Source organism: Vombatus ursinus, unplaced genomic scaffold (genome assembly GCF_900497805.2).
Source record: "Vombatus ursinus unplaced genomic scaffold, bare-nosed wombat genome assembly UNPS02014812.1, whole genome shotgun sequence".
Taxonomy (NCBI): domain Eukaryota; kingdom Metazoa; phylum Chordata; class Mammalia; order Diprotodontia; family Vombatidae; genus Vombatus; species Vombatus ursinus.
This window is the reverse complement of record NW_020954590.1, coordinates 99,511,125-99,532,346: the sequence shown is the minus strand read 5'-3', so window position 1 is coordinate 99,532,346 and position 21,222 is coordinate 99,511,125.

Below are 21,222 nucleotides of genomic sequence, written 5' to 3'. Positions count from 1 at the left end.
GACCCTCTAGTACAAATATAGATTAAATCTCTGAAATCATGTAGATGCCTCAGTTAAAGCTGCCCCATACTTCATACTAAATATTTGAATAATCAGGCTTTCAGAACATCACTAAAACACAGCTCCTTATTATCATTTGCATTTTAATGTCCTTAAAATTATTACACTAAGGGAAATGTTTTTGATACATTACAGCATTTCCTCTAAATGTGTGATTATGTTAATGAGTTTTCAATCAGTATCTGAGCCTGACACCCTAAGAAAATTTATGCAAAGTTCATACCCTGTCAGGGCCTTTAATCAGGACCATTTATTAGAGCCCTGCCTTCTTTGATGGTTGCTGCTGCCTTTATTAAATATACTGACTTGGCCATCTGAAGAAAAGGACAATAAAAGGTTACTGGGGATGAAAGCATGAATGCTATTTGCTCATGTTTCCTTTACAGACACTTCTTCAATAATTAAGGAAGGGTTTTCTTTGGCCTTTTAGGCTTTTGAAGTGCATATCAAACATAACAGTTCTTGTTTTTATGGAATGTTTAATGCTTACATTTAGTCTTAAACACAAGTAAACTAACTTAGAGCTTGTGAGCACAGGAAAAAAAAATTCCCCTCTAGAAGCACACACACACACACACGCACACACACACACAACTTGGTGAAACATCTAGCAAATGTGTCTCTGCATTTTCTTTTAAGGGGTTCAGTTATGCTTTAGAGACAATAGAGAAATGATAGAACTAAAGGCAGAGGTTTGCATATTATCCATGCCCATTCTTTGCTTTCTTCCCTTATTGGTGGTCGACTTTTTTCTTTCCCCTTCAGCTTTTCCTAATGGGGACCTTGCCTTTGCAGTGGCCTGAAGTATATAATGAATCGTGGGTTTGACAAAACAGCTCTCAATAAGGGAAGTATATCCTGTAGCCTCTGACATTAACATTAGTGACTTTAAACAATTAGTTAATACACTGCTTACAAATTTATTGGAGGGTTGAAATTGGCATGACTGACACCATTTTTCTGGATTCCATGCAGAGAAAAACACAGCAAACACAAGCTCCAGCTAAGTAGTATTGACAACCTGAGGTTGGGATACAAATTCAATATGAGAAAACAGACTCACTTCAATGAAATACAAATAAACAACAAATTCTGTTTTAACATGTCTAAATAGGTAGTGGGTGACTGACAGGCTGGGGTCTCATAGGAAAGCCATTAGTAGAGCACTTGATAGGAAAATGTTGGATTTGAATGCGGGTTGTGTTTCCCCTCAGGGGGTGATCTGAGTGGTGGTGTGGGGATTCTCATGCCCCCTCTCACTCCAACATGCCTGCTGGGCTGTATCTTAGCAAATGAAATTTGTAGCTTCCCCTAATACTAACAAGTATATAACTCTATCATCAATTTAGAAGGCATACTAATTATAGGAGCCCACTGATGTTCATTTTCCCATCTTGCCAATCCCTTATGTCCCCCCCTCAAAAAAAATTAGAAAAGCATTTTTAATAAGGAGCAGCTGGGACTATTCTTTGTCCAAGACCAAACAAAAGTTATTTCATTACTTCAAATTATCAATGTTTATTAATCATAAAAGATAATTCATTTTCTCCTATGGTAATTGCTAAAATTTTCAATGGGGGAAAGATGGCATTATAGTGAGGATTTCACTTTATGACAATGAACTGATGAGGAAAGTGAAGTTTCAATAACTTGAAATGGAAAGACTAAAAAAATACATTTTCTCCTAAAATCTATCTTTTCCCATGTTTGTCCATTAAATACATTTATCTTGGTCCTTCCGTTCAAGTGTGCGACCTACAGCTACTTAGCTTGTTTAATTTAACTAGTTCAGGTCTATACTTCTCTTACTGAAAGATGACAGAAATAACATGATGCTATTTAAAATATTTTTTATTTGTGATTTCTATTCCTATATTTCCTCCGTAATATAAAAGGTCATAAAGTGCTATTAATTATTATCTTGAATGCAAGTATTTTAAAAATGATACAGTTTATGCTGATTTACTCCTTGCAGAAGTTCACAAAAACGAATGTTTACAGATGTTATGTATTTATTTATTTATTTATCTATCTATCTATCTATTTATTTATTTATTTATACCTGCCCACCAATTTAAACACTAATGCGCAGAAGAGCTTGTATTTGTAGAAACTTTGATTTGGATTAAATGCATTGTGTAGAGTTGACAAATTCTTTTGCAGAAAGAAATATTATTAAAAACCCAAACATTTCCATATTAACAGTATGTTTAATTGTATGCATCTTTCTGATATTGCTCACCTTACTACCTAATCCTCCTCTAAGCTTACTGTTGTTGTGTCCACACAAAGAAATAGGAAGACCAAATGAATCAAGTAATGTCTACTAGTTTTGAAAAGAGAGAATTATATAGAGTATAGCATAAAGCATATCAAAACAGCTTGTAACACAACCTTGGTGTTAGTCTTTGTTATTATCTTCAACACATTATTATGAAGTATTGAATTATTATTTCACTTATTTCTGGAGCTAGGGATACATATTTCTTTGGGTTTATCAAATAAAAAGGAATGTGATACTTCAATTCACAGGAAAGAATGCAGAGGGCATACATGAATATTAAAAAAGTGCTTACCATAAACTAATAAACCATGCTGACAAGATATATGTTTTTGGCATTAAGGCATTCATCTCTACCACTCTGAATATTTCATTTCTAACAGCCTGCATATACAGAATATTTGTATACAAGTATATGGAAAGAGAACACATGTACACACACAGTCCTCTCTTTTCTCTTCCCATATTTTAGCCCTTTATGAGGTGAACAATACGAATGAAAATCAGCTTCTGCAAAAGGCAGCAATCCCATGATTCCATCGGAGCCAATCACTTAACATATCATTCATAATACTAGCCTGTTCCCATCATCCTCGCCCTGTCAGTGGTATCTTTCTTCATTTTCGTCTGCTTCTCAGTTCCAAGAAAGTGGAACCACTGTATCACTTGCTGTCCACAACCTAAGCTGCTGATTTAAGAGATGATTTCTTATTTTCCATAATGCCCTATACAATTCTCTCATTCCAATGAAAAGCTTAACTTTGAAAAAAATAAAAAAAACCCCAAACCTGGATAATTTAGACAGTGAAAGGGCTGTACAAGATTAAAAGTATCTATTGCTCTATACAGATTTCTACTGGGGCAAACATATTGAAGATTAAAGTAAATGTTTCTTTTTAAAAATAATTTGAAATAATTCAAGAATACTGCACACTAAGTGGACCTAAGATATCTCCAGCACAAGTGAAAGGAAATCTTTCTTTTCATTTAAAAAAATAGTCACAAAAAAAAGAAAAGTCTATGATGAGTAAGGGAAAACATTTAACCTCATATCTTGAAATAGACTGGTTCCTATTACTTTTAACTATGCATCCTGAAATCAAATTCCTCTATATTATTTGTGTTTTTTCTTATTTCCACAGTGGACAAGGATGACTCTCTGTCTTAAAACCTAATCACTTGTGCCTATTAGATTTCGGTTTTATATGTTGCTGAAGGTAGAACTGATTATCATAGCGAATGAAATACTTGTTTGGCGTATTCCCAGAGGGCAAAAAGTCATTCTTCAAGGTGATGCATCTCATTTGAGGAATACATTAACAATTGAAGGCAGTTAAAAATACATGTGAACTCCCAGTGAGGCAAATCTGAGGTTGACCACATATATTTACTGATTGACTCTTCCCTCATTCAAGGAAGAAAACTGTGATATGGAAGGCTGATTTCTGCAACACTTGAGACCTTAATTTACAACTGTAATGTGGCAAAGATATCATGGTTGTTTAGAAAATATTTAGAACTTATCACTCTGTATATGTTTTGGATGCTTTTTGTGTCTTTGAAGGTTAAATGAAAACTGTTACAAAAAATAAGGCCCCCAAAGCATTTAGGATCAAGTTTTTGACTTGAAATTAACCTCTCACTAAAAGTTTTATGGCAAAACACAATTTAAGAGAAAATCGATTCAGTATTATATCCATGAGTCAAAAAGTTTTCAAGAAAAAAAGCTCTAGTTGATAGAATTATTGGTAAGATGCATAGGAGTCAGAGAATGATGAGCCTCTTTGGACTAGAACACACACAGGTAAAAAGGTTAAGCACTAGATCATGACAGCTGAAAAACATGTTAGCACCTTTTGTTTCCTGTTTAAGTTTTGTGATATTTTTCCCTTTTTTGGTGCTTATGAATTATAAGCATATTAATACATACAGTTTAAAGGTTAAAACTATGACTCAAGGAAGAAAAGTTATAAACTTAAGAATAAATTTTTATATCTATCCAATCACCCCCCCAAAAATATACAGAGCATTAAAAAAAATCCCAGGTGTCTTTGTATTTCTCTGCTAAATATATTCACTAAAAAGCAAAAACCTTTTTTTCCCCACTGAAGCACTGAATACATTGGTATTCCTTTCTGTTCTGGTAAGCCAATTCAGGAAAATCAAAGATCTGTAAAAAATATAAACAATCTCTAACCTAATCTTCCTAAAGAATGGCAAAAAAAAAAAAAAACCACTCTTCAAAGTGCTTTCACAAATACTATATCACTGGATTCACAATACCATCCTAAGGAGAAGGGCCAGGAGAGTATTATTGTGCCTATTTACAGATGTAGAAAGATACAGGGACACTAAATGACTCGTCCAATATCACAGGTAGAAAGCAGTATAGTTAGGACTGAAATTCTGGGCTTCTGTCTCTTAGTACACTCCTCTATCTAATATATTGACCTTCATTCCTTTCCTTCAAGTGAAAAGACTTTATATATATATATTTCACTACATAAAATGCTACATAGTTATATATGTTAGGTATATGTATGTATGTATATATATGCATATGACACAAATTAAGGGCAAACTGTAGAAACAAATTTATTTTTTTTAAATGGTAGGGATGTGTCTGTGAGTCAGGTAATTGAAGTAGCTGGGGTCTTTAGTTTTGCTGCCTTCTTTATTGACATTTATATTCAAATTCAACAAATATTTATTAAATTTCTACTATGTGGCAGGTACTGTTTTAGGTGCTGTGGAAACAAACACAAAAATAAAATGGTCTCTGCTCTCTGAGAGCTTACATTCTTTTGGGAGAAGGGACATAATATGCACAAATAAGTAAAAAATAAAATATAAGGAGAGTTACTGGAATTGTGATTCCATTGATATAAGGACCTCTCAAATGAGGAAACTTTCTTAAGCAATGTATATTGGCACTTTCTGTAGTCATAGAGATTTATCTAGACCAACAAAAGATTAAAGACTTTCCCAGGGTTACAAAGCAGATAAGTGTCACCAGCAAAAAGTTGAACCTGGGTCTTCCCAGCTCTGAGGCCAGCTCTCTATATGAAAGAAAGGAAGAAAAAAAAGAACAATAAGACAGAAAGAAAGAAAAACAAAGAAAGGCAGACAGAAATTAAGGAAGAAAGACAAAAAGAATTTAAGAAAGACAGAAGTTGAAAAAGACAGAAATTAAGAAAGACAAAGAAGGAAAATAAGAAACAGAAAGAAAGAAATTAAGATAGAAATAAAGAAGTTAAGAGAGACAGAAGTTGAGAAAGATAGAATGAAATTAACAAAGACAGAAATTAAGAAGACAGAAAGACAAAGACAGAAAGGAAAAGACAGAAAGAGAAAGAAAAAGTCAGAAAGACAAATAAATAAAGTAAGGGAGGAAGAAAGAAAGGAAGGAAGAAAAAAAGGAAGGGAGAGAGGGAGGAAGAAAAAGAAAAGGAAAAAAAGAAAGAAAAAAAGAAGGAAGGAAGGAAGAACAAAGGTTATATGTAAAGTAATATGAAATAATTTCAAGGAGTGTTAATGACGGAGGAGTTGGGGTGGAGAGAAGATGGAGAAGAATACTGTGGCACCTAATCTATGTTTTGAAGGAAACTAGGAATTCTAGAGGCAGAAATGAGGAAAGGATGTATTGTAAAAATGAGGGACCATTGTGCAAAGACATGAAAACAGGACATGCAATCTCATGTACAGGAAACAGCAGAGCAATTTGACAGGAATGGACAGTTTGAAAAGGGTAAAAATATGAAATAAGACTGGAAAGGTAGGTGAGAGTCAGATTGGAGGGCTTTCTTTCAATCTCAAGTTGAGGATTTTCATCCTTTTACTTTTGGTGTAGTAGAAAGAACATTGATCCTCAATCTGAAAGATCTGGGTTTGCCCAACTGTGCTGTGATGCTTAAATAGCTGTGTCAACTTCAGTTAGTCACAACCTTTCCAAACTTTAGTTTCTTCATGTCAAGGAGGGTCTTGATAAAGAATTTTGTAAACCTTAAAGCACCATACGAAGTGAGTTATTAGTAACTGTGATTAATAGTAATATTAATGCAGTCAATATGAAAAATAGAATCAATTGAACAAAAAAGATGCTACACTACCATAGCTCCAGGTCCAACTATCTTTTATTACACCTTTTTCACCACTACCACCATAAGGTATTCCAAGGTCCTGAGGAGGATTCCTTTTCCATTTGCTACATGAAATTGTGATGACTGGATTTTTAGTGAAGTCTTCTCTTTTCACTTTCAACTGCTTAGAAAGAACATGGAAACTGGGCAGTGATTAAAGAGTATAAAGAGTGAGAAAGATAGTAGTGAACAACTTACCAAGTTTAATAGCTGCTACAAATGAAAGCAGGTGCCTTGATTTTCCAGTTAAATCCAGAAAATGTTTAGAATAACCAGATTCCCTTTAAAACTACTAGAGAAAATTCAGTGCCAAAAATGAGACACAATTTCAGAAGAGGCATGTGAAATTTTATCTGATTTGGTTTCTTTTTTAATTCAATTTTTAAAACATTTATTCAAATCTTTTTTCTCATAAATTATTTGTTTAATTAATTAAAAAGTAAACTATCAATTAGATTGTATTTTTATAACTTGAAAATAATTTTTTTCAATGTGTTGTATTGTCCATCTAGAAAACTCATCATATTATACTTTTTATGTGTATTTAAGAGTAGTATTATTATAATGGTATGAAGAAGCTGAGTCATGAGAAGCATAAAATAATAATAATAATAACTAACATTTATTTGGTGCTTACTATGTGCTAAGCACTTCAGAAATATTATCTCTTTTTTTTTTCCCTCACAACAACCCTGTGAGGGAGGTGCTATTATTATCCCCACTTAACAGATGGGAAAAAAAAAAACTGAGACAAATAGAGGTTAAGTGTTATAGTAAAGATAAAATTGGTCTTGGATTCAGGAAGGCCTAGGTTTAAGTTGCAACTATTACACAAAGTAGCTAAGTGAACCCGAACAGTGACTTAACTCAGTGCCCAGGCCAACGTTGCTTAACTCAAATAGAAATGGGATTCTTGCAGGTTCATATTGACTTAGAAAACCTCATATTAACATTATCTATGTTCTATTGTATTTTTTTGTTTGTTTTGTTAAATATCTCCCAATGACATTTTAATCCGGTTCAGATTGCACTCTGTCACTGTTGGTTGTTCCACACGGCTGCAGGCAGCTCTCCTTCAACTCTAAGTCAAAGAGAAGATGCTAACTCGCATTACAAAAGAATTTCCTCATCCAGCATTTCCCTATACTGGTGAAATCACAGATTTATTTCCTATTCCCTGTACATGGGAATCATGGCAGGGAGGACACAGAATATTCCACAAGAGTCAGGGAGACCTGTGTTTGAATCCGACCCTTCACACTTACTCACTGTGTGACTATGGCCCAGCCATTAAACTTCTCTTTGCCTCAACTTCTTCTTTTGTACAACGGGTAGGAAAATAACTACAATAACTCATGTGATAATAACATGAATTATATGAGATAATAGAAGAAAATTACTTTGCAAACCTTAAAGTATTGTGTAAAGGCAGATAGCTGGTGCAGTGATTAGAGTGTTAAACTTGTGGTAAGAAAGATCTGAGACCAAATCTTTCCTCAGACCCTTACTAGATGTGTGACTCTAGGCAAATTACTTGACCTCTCCAATGCTCAGTTTTCTCATCTGTAAAATGGGGTCATTAATAACAACTACCTTACAAGGTTGTTGTAGAGATGAAATGAAATAACACAAAAAACACTGCAAACCTTAAAGCTCTATATAATGCTAGCTATTATTGTTATGTAAATGTCAGTCATTATATTATCATGAATAGCAAATTTGAATAACAAAACTCTTCCTATTTCCAATAGGTACTTACTTGACAAACAAATCTCTAAGATAAAGCACATTTCCACTCAAATTTTCTTCTAAGAAAAGTGTAAAATTATGTAAATTGCTTCTCAAGAGTGATTTAACCAAATAAAGAATTTGGGGAATTTCATCATTCAAGGATCACATTTCCTCTGCTAGAAAGAAATAATTGAGTGCTGCACTGGTTTGTCCAACCGGGGAATTTAATAGTTAGATTGTAAGCAGCAACTCACTGTACCTATTCTTCTGGAAAACTTACATTAACATGGAATAATAACAGGTCGTGTTACTGGTTTTCAAAGTACTTTCCTCACAAAAACATGGTGGGGTAACTAGTGCAAGTATTACACAGCCCCTAATAAAATGAAGCAGCTTAGTTAAGAGATTGGTGTAGGCTAACCCAGGAAATAAGAAGAGCTGTAACGTAGGTCCTCTGAATCCAAGGCCAACATCTATACTCTCTCTCTCTCTCTCTTTTTTTTTTTTTTGGTGAAGCAGTCAGGGTTAAGTGACTTGCCTAGAGTCACACAGCTAGTAAGTGTCATATATCTGAGGCTGGATTTGAACCCAGGTCTTCCTCCAGGGCTGGTGCTCTATCCACTGCACCACCTAGCTGCCCCCAATTATACTCTTTTGACTCCTTCACTTATTGTTGTTTTTCAGTTGTGTCTGACTCTTTGTGACCCTGCAGACCATACTGGCCATGGAGTTTTATTGGCGAAGACACTGGAGTGGCTTGCCAATTCCTTCTCCAGTGGATTAAGGAAAACAGGTTAAGTGACTGGCCCAGGGTCACACAGCTGGTAAGGTCTGTGTGCTCTAGCTGAGGCTAGATTTGGCCCCAGGTTTTCTCTACTCTAGGCCCACAAACATTTATTAAGTACTTAACTATGCATTAGGCATTGTAGTAGGCATTAAGGGATATGAAGAAAGGTAAAAATAATGCCTGCTCTCAAGAAGTTCACATTCTATGGGAGAGGAAATAGACAAATAACTATGAACGTACTGAATATATTCAGACTAGATGGAAAGGAATTTCAAAGGGAAGCTATTGGGGGTGGAGAGTAGGAAAGGCCTCCTATAGAACGTGCAGTTTGAGGAGTGCCTTGAAGGAAGTTGGAGAATCTAGGAGGCAGAGGTGAGGCGAGATAATTTCAGGCATGGGGGATAACCAATGCAAAGGCACATAATTGAAAGATAAAGTGTTATTTTCAAGGAATGGAAAATGGGCCAGAGTATCTGGCTTGTGGAGTATTTGGAAGCAAAGAAGTTTAAGAAGACAAGAAAGGTAGGAAGGGAATCCTGGAAGAAATAAGGAACCACCTGGAGTTCGTTGAGGAAGGAGATCAAACTTTGGCTCTAGGATAATCTCTACACAGCAGAGGATGGATTAGAATGGAGGACAGCTGAAGATGGGGAGACCATGTAGAGAATAATTTCCATAAGACAAATACATAAACTATACAATACACACCACTTTTGGTGTGATTCCTCCTTCTGTCCCACCTTGATCCTTTCTAGGTTCACAGGACTTAGAATGGTAAGTAAACTTAGAGGTCACATAGTTGAACCCCCTTATTTTACATGTGAAGAACATGAGGTCAAGAGAGAAGAACTGACTTTCTCAAGGTTATAAAAGTAGGAAAATGTCTGAAGTAGAATTTGACCATAGGTCTTTTGACTCCAAAATGAGTATGTTTCTACCATACCCCTACTGTTCCTTTCACTTCTACTTATAATAGAATGTAGCACATGACAGTCAGTCTCAATGGGTGGACAGATTTTCTTTGTTCTTTGTAAACTGATTGCAAAATAAAATAAGCTATTTTTTTGTAAATAGTATTTTATTTTTTCCAATGATAAAAGTAAAGATAGTTTTCAACATTCATTTTTTATAAGATTTTGAGTTTCAGATTTTTTTCTCCTTCCCTCCCATTCCCCCTCCCCAAGATGATAAGCAATCTGATATAGGTTATACATGTGCAATCATGTAAACATATTTCCACATTAGTCATGTTGTGAAAGAAGAAACAGAACAAAAGGGGAAAGCCACAGAATACAAAAAAAAGCAAAAACAGTATGCTTCAATCTGCATTCAAACTCCACAGTTCTTTCTCTGGATGTGGGCAGCATTTTCCATCATGAGTCTTTCGGAATTGTTTTAGAAAATCGTATTGCTGAGAAGAGGTAAGTCAATCATAGTTGATCGTTACACAATGTTGCTATTATTTTGTACAATGTTTTCCTGGTTCTGCTCACTTCACTCAGCATCAGTTCATGTAAGTCTTTCTGAAATCCGCTTGCTCATCATTTCTTATAGCACCATAGTATTCCATTATATTCATATACTACAACTTGTTCAGGCATTCCCCAATAGATGGGCATTCCCTCAATTTCCAATTCTTTGCCACTACAAAAAGAGCTGCTATAGATACTTTTGTATATGTGGGTCCTTTTCCCTTTTTTATGATCTCTTTGGGATACAGACCTAGTAGTGGTATTACTGCATCAAAAGATATGCACAGTTTGATTGCCTTTTGGGTGTAGTTCCAAATTGCTCTTCAGAATGGTTGAATCAGTTTACAACTCCATCAACAATAGAATACACATTTTTGAAACACCAACTATATCATAGGCAGTGCATGGCAAATAGAATTAAGTACAAGCAAAGGTATTCTTAGGATGTTATGGACTTATAAATGTGGGACACAACCACTTCATGTATTTATTTTACTACTGGTTCATTTTCTTGTGAATTCAAAATCCTTAGGGACAAGATACACAATAAATATATTGTATTATAAGGATATATTTAAGGGAGAAGTGGGAAGCAATGTGATGGATGAGATGGGAGAACCTTAGTAGCCTCACAGATATTGACAATGACATTTTACTCTTCTGAATAGTACTTACTTCTGGGTAATGGGTAAGGAAATTTAGTATGTTGCCTGTCTTTTTTAAAACATTTTTTATGCTTTGACATGTTGAGATGGATTGATTCACCTGAGTAATTGAACAGTATAATTTGGTCTTAGTGTAATTGGTCTTCTCATGGTATGCTTATCTGACAGGACAGATCAATTATTAGGTTGGTTTTGCCTTCTACCCACAGAGAAATTTAAAAAAAAATGTAAGTTTGTTTTTGATGATTCACATATTAGTGATACATATGATAGCTTCCATATTACATACACACAGATGCATATGTATAATAATATGTGTGTGAGTGACTATTGTGTAATAAGAACACTAATATTAGAGTGAAAGGGAAGGCCTGGATCTGAGCCCTGGTTCTGTTTCTTACCAAGTGCATGACTAAATAAGGCATTTAAATTCTCTGAATCTCAGCTATCTCAGCCAAAAAGGAAAAAAAAAGAGGGATACCAATATCTTCCCAACTTTCCTCACAGTGCTTTTGTGATGAAAATTCAATTCAACATTAAAACAAAATGCACACATTTATCAAGAGCAAGTCCTGGTCATAGACTAGGACTACAAATGGTCAAGGTTCTGTTCTTGGCGCTGGGGATATAATGATGAAAATAAAGCAACTTCTGCCCTCAAGGAGCTTACATTCTACTGGGAGCAGGGATGATGCAATATTTACACAAGCAAGAAAATACAAAGCAAATACAAAATAATACAAAGGGATTTCTAGAGAAAAAGAATATTATTAACTGAGGGGAACAGGAAAGGCCTTGTGTATGAGGTGACCCACCATCCATGCTTTGAAGGAAGTAAAGTGTTAGACTTCTACTCAGGAAGACCTGGGTTTGAATCTGACCTCAGTTACTTATTCCCTGTGTGATCCTGGGAAAATCACTTAACCTTTGAGGAACATAGTTTCCTCATCTGTATAATTAGTGGGTTCAATGATCTCCGGGGTTCTTTCTAGCTCTAAATTCATGATCCTGTATGATTCTAAGATGGAGGTGGGGGGAGTGCTTTCCAGATATGGGGGAATCACTTACGCAAAGATACAAGTTGTGGGAGATGGAATGTCATGTATAAGATAATAAATATGAAAGAATTTTACAAACTGTGAAATACTATGCAAATGTATGGTATTACTAATAAATAAATTCACATTTGTTGTGATGACCTCTGCTTATGATAAATATTTTTTCAACTCTTACAGTATCTCATTTTTCTCTGACAAAATAAAAAGTCAATAAGATGAGAAAGGATGCTCAAGATTGGTATGTATGTATGTATATCACGAAAAACGAATTAGTTAGCATGAAGAATTTCTTTGCCATTTCATTTAAGTTATGTGTGATCCAAGCAGTTTATATAAATTGATGGGAGTAAGAGATAAATAAGGAAGGATAGGATGCTATTGCATAATGTATTAAAAGCATAGGCATGACAACATATTTTCTCTTAAATAATAGGTATAGTAAACTAAAAAACCTTCCTTTAAATATAGTGCAGTATATAAACTGAGTTCAATGACCATTAAGGAAAATTATTGAGCTGATACCTGTGACTGCATTGTATACCAAAATATCGTTTCTCTTTGCCATAACACCATCAGTGAAATAGATATAAGGCAGTCTAGTGGATTGAAAGGGTGTCTAGATGGTGCAGCAGCTAGAGTACTGGGCTTAGAATCAGGAAGATCTAAGATCAAATCTGGCCTCAGACACTTACTAGCTGTGTGACCCTGGGCAAGTCATTTAGCCCTGTTTGCCTCAGTTCCTCATCTGTAAAATGAGCTAGAGGAAAAAATGGCTAGCCACTCAAATATCTTTGTCATGAAAATCCCAAATAGGGTCAAGAAGAGTCAGACAAAAAGACTGAAAAACAAGTGGAGTGAAAAGAGTATTGTACCTGGAACAGGTGGCCCTGGGTTCTAATATTAGTTCTGCTACTTACACCTTAGATAAATCATTTAGACTTTCTGCACATGTGTTTCTTCATCTATAAAATGAGGAAAAGTGATGGTGGCCACAATGACCTCTTAGGTCCCTTCCTGCTCTAAGGCAAAGCAATAAGAATTTATCAAGTGTTTATTATTACTGGAGTGGCTAACCACTGGGGATACAAATAAAAGCAAAAAGAAAGATAGCCCCTGTCCCAAGGAACTTATATTATAATAGAGGAAGATAACACATAAAGGGGAATAGAAAGGGGGTGGGGTGGGAGGAGCCATAGGGAAGAAGTTGTCCTGCTGAAGTCTGGAAAATCCTAAGCAAAGCAAGGAGGGGAATAATGATTGGTCTAGGACCCTCCCCAAAATGGAGATACTGGGAGGAACTCACCTATGGGAGAAGGAGATTGGCATGGCAAAGGGATGTTAAAGGGTGAAGAGGACCCAAGTCCCATGTAGAAGCTGTTCTTGTTCAGTTGTTTTAGTCCTGTCTGATTCCTCATGATCCCATTTAGGGTTTTCTTGGCAGGGTTAATGGCCCAATTTGCCATTTCCTTCTCCAGTTCATTTTACAGATAAGGAAACTGAGGCAAACAGGGTTAAATGACTTGCCCAGGGTCACACAGCTAGCAAGTGTCCAAGGTCAGATTTGAACTCACAAAGATGAATCTCTCTGACTCCAGACCCAACACTCTATCCTCTGTGCCACCTAAGGGCCCATGAAGAAGTATAGAGACTGATTTAAAGGAGATTAGAGCTGGAATGGACCTTAGTGATTATCTGGTCCAGAAGGAATCAGATTAAAATGTAATTGGGAATTACTTAATGAAATAAAATAATAAAACATAAATAATATAAATATATAGTTTTCTAAGTCAATAGGTGGCCCATAAGGGACCTTATATACAGTTTGGTGGCCATTTTTCTATTTGAATTTGACACCAATATTCCAGTCTTATGCTCTCAGTTTGGCAATGAGAAAAATGAAGCCCAGAGAGGGTAAAAGACTTGTTCAAAGTCATTCATCTCCTTGTAGAGTTCGAACTAGAACCCAGATCTTCTCATTTCCTGTTCAGTTCTTTTCCTGTTTATATAAAACATTTATTTGACAATTCAAATTGGCTAATAGGAGAGCACACTTGATTTTAGAAGTACGTCTTGCCTCTTTATCAAGAGCCTTTTCATAATATTCTCCCTTACTCCCGAGGAGACTTAGGGACAAATGATTAAGAGTAATTCCTAACAAGCCATAGGCTGAGTTTATAAAAGTAGAGGTGAAGATAGAAGAGAGTAAAGATAGACATAGAGAACTGCTTTCTTATCTGAAGTACTTCCTATTAGTGAAAGTACTTTGGAGCTACCCCACTAACCCTCCCTAAGCATTAGACTTTAACTTGTCTGCAGTCTCTTGACTCACGAAACCTGCATCACCACTTGACTAGTGATCATCAACAATGCTAAAGGAGATAAAATACACTTTGTAGAAAGGACAGAAGATATGAGGATGAGAATTAGAACTTTTGGAAAGCACTTCAGCCATTGTAAGGATTTTTTTTTTTAAGGCAATTGGGGTTAAGTGACTTGCCCAGGGTCACATAGCTAGTAAGTGTCAAGTGTTTGGTCTGAGGCCGGATTTGAACTCAGGTCCTCCTGACTTCAGGGCCAGTGCTCTATCCACTGCACCACCTAGCTGCCTCCTCTTCAGCCATTGTAGCAGAGAGACATTATAGAGTAGTGGTGAGAAGTGTAAAACCTGGAATTAGGAGAGATCTGATTTTCCTTATCTATAAAATACTGATAATTGTACTTCTAGTATCTATATCACAGGGTTGTTGAGAGGATCAAATGAAATAATGCCTATACAAAGAAGATGTCTTAAAGATTTATGTAAAGGCTAGTTATAATAATAATAATAATTGTTATCCTTTTATTTCCTGTGGTGTTTTGTAGTATCATTAACCTGAAAACAATCAAGTTTCTGCAAATGATTCCTCTTCATTACGCATTTTTGGTTGCTATCTTTGCCACTTTGCTGAAAACACATGATTCCCCCAAAGTGGAATGTTAGCAGAGGTAGAATTTAGTGAGAGAAGAAAGCTAGTAGGATTACCTCTGCACTTAATAGAATGTAAGTTTCTTGAGAGCAGGAACTGTTTTTCAGGTCTTTGTACCGTTAAAACCTAGAGCAGGATCTAGCACTTAAGTGTTGAATAAATGCTAGATGTATGGGACCAAATCTGAAGTGGGCTAGAGAGGGAAGGTAGTAGAATTAGAGAAGTGATTTTACTTATAAAGGAAATGAAGTGAAAATCATCAATGGTAGCAACTAAATTGTATACCTCTCTTAATTTTCTGGCATAAGAATTTCTAGCTCATTGCACAAGAAGTCTCTTTGATAATTTTAGAGAGTGCCTGTTATTGTTCAATCATTTCAGTCATGTCCAACTCTTCATGACTCCTTTTGGGATTTTGTTGGCAAAGATAGTGGAGTAGTTTGCCATTTCCTTATCCAGGTCATTTTACAGATGAGGAAACTGAGGTAAACAGCTGGTTTCACAGCTAGTATGTGTGTAAGGCTCGATTTGAACACTGATCTTCCCAACTGGCACTCCATCCACCATGCCACCTAGACTGCCCAAGAGAGTTCCTACTTCCTTCTTAATATAAAAAGCTATTTAATGAATGGGGAGTAAGCCTGAACTCTAAAAACTAAATTCCAGGTTACTCTTGTAATGAAGAGGCCATGTGGTATAATGGATAGAGAGCCAATCTTAGAGCCAGGAAGACCTGGGTTCAAGTTCTACCTCTGAAACTGTATGACCCTTGGCAATTAACTTCATTGGTAGGAAAGTGCCAACTGTCATTGGAAGGAATTTCCTTACCCAGTGATTTCTTACATCAACAAAATCACAGGTACAGTCTACTCTAGTCCCTATTCCATTTGTAATGAGATCCATTGTCTCGTACTGTGGCCCCAGACATTTGGAATAGCCTCCATAAGAAGGATTGCTAGTGTTCTATGCTGCCAAAATATACCAAGCAACTTCTATGAGATGGTGAATGACTCAGGAACTGGCAAATCAGTTATTTGACATTGGAAATATGTCATACTATCCCCTAAGCCCTCCATTAAAATATTGTATTATAAGTATAATATAGGGGCCCTTGAAGGATTATGACTTGATGTCCTGCCAGGTGTGGATCACAAAATGAACCCATCATTTCCTTCCCCACCCCTAGCCCCTTCTCTTGTCTTTCCAGTTGTAATTGATGGCATGAAGATTCTCTCAGACACCCAGGCTTGAAACCTTGGAGTTATCTTTGAATTTTTTTCTTTCGCTAACTCTCCACAGCTAGTAAATTGTCCATTCCAACTGTGAAATATCCCTCATATTTACCCCCTCTTTTCTACTTTCACTGCCTCCACCTTAATCCCTAATTAATTCTCATTTAGTATTAACTTTTTAATGGCCTTCTCTCTCTCTGTTGTACACAAATGTGTTTTTTACATTGCCTCCCAAATGCCCCAATACCAAGACCTGAAAATACTATTCCTTTGCTCAAAGACCTTCTGTGGCTGCCTATCATCTATGGAATAAAATATAAACTCATTCTTGTCATCTGAAGTCTTTCACAATCTGGCTACAACTTTCCAAACCTGATTTCATGGTGTTTCTCTTTTTCACAAGCTTCCACCCGGACTACATGACTACCTGTGAAAGCTCTTAGCCTTTCCTCTCCCACCTGCTAGCATTTGTCTAGGCCAATCCTCATCATTAGAACATACTCCCTTTACATCTTTACATCTCTTCCTTCAGTGCCTAGGTCAGTGACATATCATGCATGAAGCCTTCACTATTCTCCTTAACTAAGAAGGATTCCTCTTTCTTTCATATTTTATCCCTCATTGCTTGATTTCTTTCTCACACACATTCTACTTTCAATTATGGTTATGATGTCAGGTTTATTCAATTATCATATTGTAAGATCCTTTACTATGTGGCTTTTCATCTGTAGATTTCCAGTCCTAATATAGTGTCTTGCACATAATAGAATATTAACTTTTTTTTAATTGAGTAAATGAGCTTGAAGTTTTCTTTATGGTAGAGAGATGGATTATGGTATTGTCATATTATTTACCAAGTTAATTTCACTCAAGTTATCTGTTACTCTGTTTACCTTGTTCCCATTGCCAGGTATACTACATTTCATCTCTTTCCCAAGGTTCTCAATGTACCATTAAGGGGTTGTAGGATGTCTAGGCTCTTTGCAAATGGCTCCAGCCCCAACTGGAGCTCCCCCAAGTAGGCAATACCCTCCATCCCAGTTCCATTTAGCCACTAACGGTCACATTAAATTTTGCAAAGCAATATTTACTTCAAAAAGCATAATCACAAATTCATAAATTTATTCCCCAACATGTAGAGCTTAATTACTGCTCCCTGCCTCCCCACCACCCCTATATTACTTTAGTCTCTAGGGAGGAGAAGAGGATTGGATTAATAGCTTAGCTCAGTTCCTATAGTGCACATTCTGAATTCCAAGTGCAAAATACTCTTCAGGCTTGAACCCAGACACCCCGGCTTCTCTAGGCTTCCCTGTGGGGTGAGCTTGGTGGTTCTATCATGCTTGCAATTCTGGTCCCAAGGTCACTGGGCCTACAAATCCCAGATAAGGATCACTGCTGACACCTAGAATTGAGAACAAATAACACATTTTAGAAACAAATACCTTTACGCTCATTTCTCAGAGTCAGAGAGGGTCTGAGGGGCAAGAGGAGGGATTCCCACTCGCAGTTCAGTTCATAGAGCCTGTGCTGTGGATTTTAATCTTCACCCTCTGGATGCAGGAGGGAGGAACACCCAGGAAAGAGCACGGGTCAGAAAGCAAGCACCTGTCTTGTCTGGTTAGTTGTAAACATGCCATCTTTCTGTCTATGTAACAAATCTAAGGATACTACTCCCACTTGTGTGATAGGAGACATGGAGTTCCTCCATATTAGGTAATCTGGGCATGCCCAGGAAAACCCTGAAACATACCTTATTACAGAATAATGTCCTAAGAGCCAGGTGTAAAGCTAGCCCTGGGAATATCTGGAATAGGATCACCTACAAGGTGCTACTTGAAGAGTAGCCAGAAAACCTAGTTCCCTTAAAATCTTTCTGAAAGAACTAACAGACATGTAGAGTTAGAATGAAAAACACAGTCTTCTAGTGCAATGCATACCCTAAAATAATCCCTGTCACAATATACCTGACCAGTGGACACCACTTTCTCCCCAGAGATTACTGATGAGAGACAGTCCACTCTGTTCCCTGGCAGCACATTCCACTCATGGATAGTTTTAATCATTGGGAAATTATTCCTGACATAAAACCTAAATTTTCCTCTTTGCAATTTTCATCCTATTCTTCCAGGTTTGGTCAAACAGACTAAGTCTAATCCTTTTTTCCATATGATACTCCTTCAAACACTTGAAGATGGCTGCCATATTTCCTCAGAATCTTCTCTTCTCCAGGCTAAACTTTCCTAGATCTTTCAATCAATTCTCCAATAACACAAGTCTTACATTATTTTGTTTATCCTTTTCCTGCTGGCCTCTCAATTCCTGAACATTCCATCCACATTTAGCATCATTTCTTTCAGTTAGATTATTATATTTGAGAAGATTCATAATGAAAGTATGTTATCTGGTGAGGGTGACCCTTAAACCCATTAGCAGTCATTATTATGTAAGCAAAGATTAGGGTCCTGAAATTGTGTAACAAAGGGGACTGGTAAATATTGATGAGGAGGAAAGAAGGAGCTGTTCTGGGAGGCAAGACTAGTTGAAATGCAGGGGAAGACTCTGGATAGTCTGAGTGTTCTGGATGACTTGGAGTAAAGATACAAAGAGCTAGGAGGAAATGAATAACAAAGGCATCTACTTGACAATTTTGCCTTGAATGGAGACCAGTCACTTTGTATGACATAAGGACTTTAGATGTAAGGGATTGGAGAGTCAGGGCCTCTTGAATTGACCCTCTTGTTCATCTTATCTTTGTGCTTTCCCCCTCCATCAACAATACCAGTGGGAGTCTGAAGGGTTAGTGAGCTTCTGGGCTAGAGGGAGGAGGCCATAGTCAGACCCTTTGCCTGGATTTACCAGAAGGTTGTTTGCACATCTTTGTCAGAGCTTTTAAAAACTACGACAGCAGCAACAACAAAGCTGGCAGAACTCCTCTACTCTCTTTACTTCCTACTCAGCATCCAGATGTATTAAAACTAGTGAAGAAATGAGTAAAGTTGCTTTGACATGAATTATAGGTCTTTATTGAATAGTGTTGAGTGAGCAAAGTGCTGAAATGCTAAGTGGTGAAAAGTAGAGATTGCTTATAAATGAAAATTGTCAGTAGTTCAAGTAAATATCCTATACACCTCTATGAAGGCTGTAGTGAAAAGTGTATGGCACTTGGAGTCAGGAAACTTGGCTTCAGATCCCAGCTCTGACACTTATAATCTTTGTGACTGTGGAAAAGTCACTTAACCTTTCTAAGTATATTTCTTTCTCCATGAAACAGGGATAATAATGTTTTGCAATACTTGCCACTCAGGGCTATTGCAAAGAAAGAGTTAGAGGGCTAGCTAGGTGGCACAGTGGATAGAGCACCGGCCCCTGGGGTCAGGAAGACCTGAGTTCAAATCTAGCCTCAGACACATAATACTCACTAGCTGTGTGACCCTGGGCAAGTAACTTAACCCCAATTGCCTCACTCAAAACAACAACAACAACAACAAAAAACTTTGTAAACTGTAAAGTGCTACATAAAGGTACACTCTTTTTGTGAAAGAACTAAGGGTAGATCCAAGAAACAAGGCCTTCTGTACCCAGAGTGGGCTATACCTGCCATCCAAAGAGAGGCAGCAAAAGGAACTGTCAACACAGAGGGAACAAGCAAAAATGTAGGCTCAGTGGTAGTTGTTACACTTTGGAGTTAATCCACCCAATCACTAATTCCATGAACACAATCCACATGGAACATAATAAAGACAATGGCAGAAGAGTTTCTTATGTGCCATTTCTATTGAATTGGTGTCGTGGCTGGATATGGCAGGGCAAGATTTTTTTCAATATTTGTTGTGCAACTTATAGATACATGTTTGACCAAGACCTTGGACTGTGGAAAAAATGTGTTTGCCTTCTCCGTGGTCCAATTCTTTTGCAACAAGCTGTAAGAATTGATGTGTTTTCCTGTGTTTCTATCCTATAGAATTCAGTGCCAGTTAGCTTGTCCTGGTGTCTCTGTTCTGAGAGAGTAACTATCTCTGGGCAATTCCACTAGTGTTTGTTGTCTCTGGATCAAAGCTTGTGTCAGGGGAAATGACCTGAGTTGGTCAGATTGTGAAAGAGGATGATCATTTATGAAACTCAACTCTCGAGAATATCTCTGAAACTCCAATTCACTCTCAGGAAACAATATCAATAGAAGAAACAAAAACTTTCCATTGTGAAATTTTGCATGAATTTGCATGAATTTCCTCAAAATTATAAGGTTTTCAAATTCTTGTGCCACATTTTCTTCTCATAGGTTTTGTCAAAAATGGAGGCCTTTATTTCTCTCTCTTGATAGTAATAGTTTTGGTAGCTTGCCATCTGATTCTGAGGTAGATAAAATGGTGATCAGAGTTCCTCTGATATTTTAAAAAGCATTTAAAAAGAAAGAACAAATTGAAAGGACTTGAATTAGTTATTGATAGTAACTCTAGTTTCAGATAACATATTCTATTAGAGTACTGTCATTGATGTTACTCCAGAAAGGAAATCTGAGATATATCAAGGGTACGTTAGTAAATGTTTAAAATCAGCTTTCCAGGAAAAAAAAAGTAGCCTCAACATCCTTTAATTTGCATTATTAACATTTTTCTCCATCACTTTCTTAAGTCTAGACAATCAAGAAAACAATAAATGAAGCCCCAATTTGAACATTTGATGATTTCTGAGGTGTAAATGCTCACACAGAAAATTTAATAATCAGCTCTCAGGAGCTGATACAAGTTGTAAAGCACTGTGTGTAACTGATTCTTCTTCCTAATTACCACATTTAACAAGAGACTGATAGGATAATATAGGAAGCTTC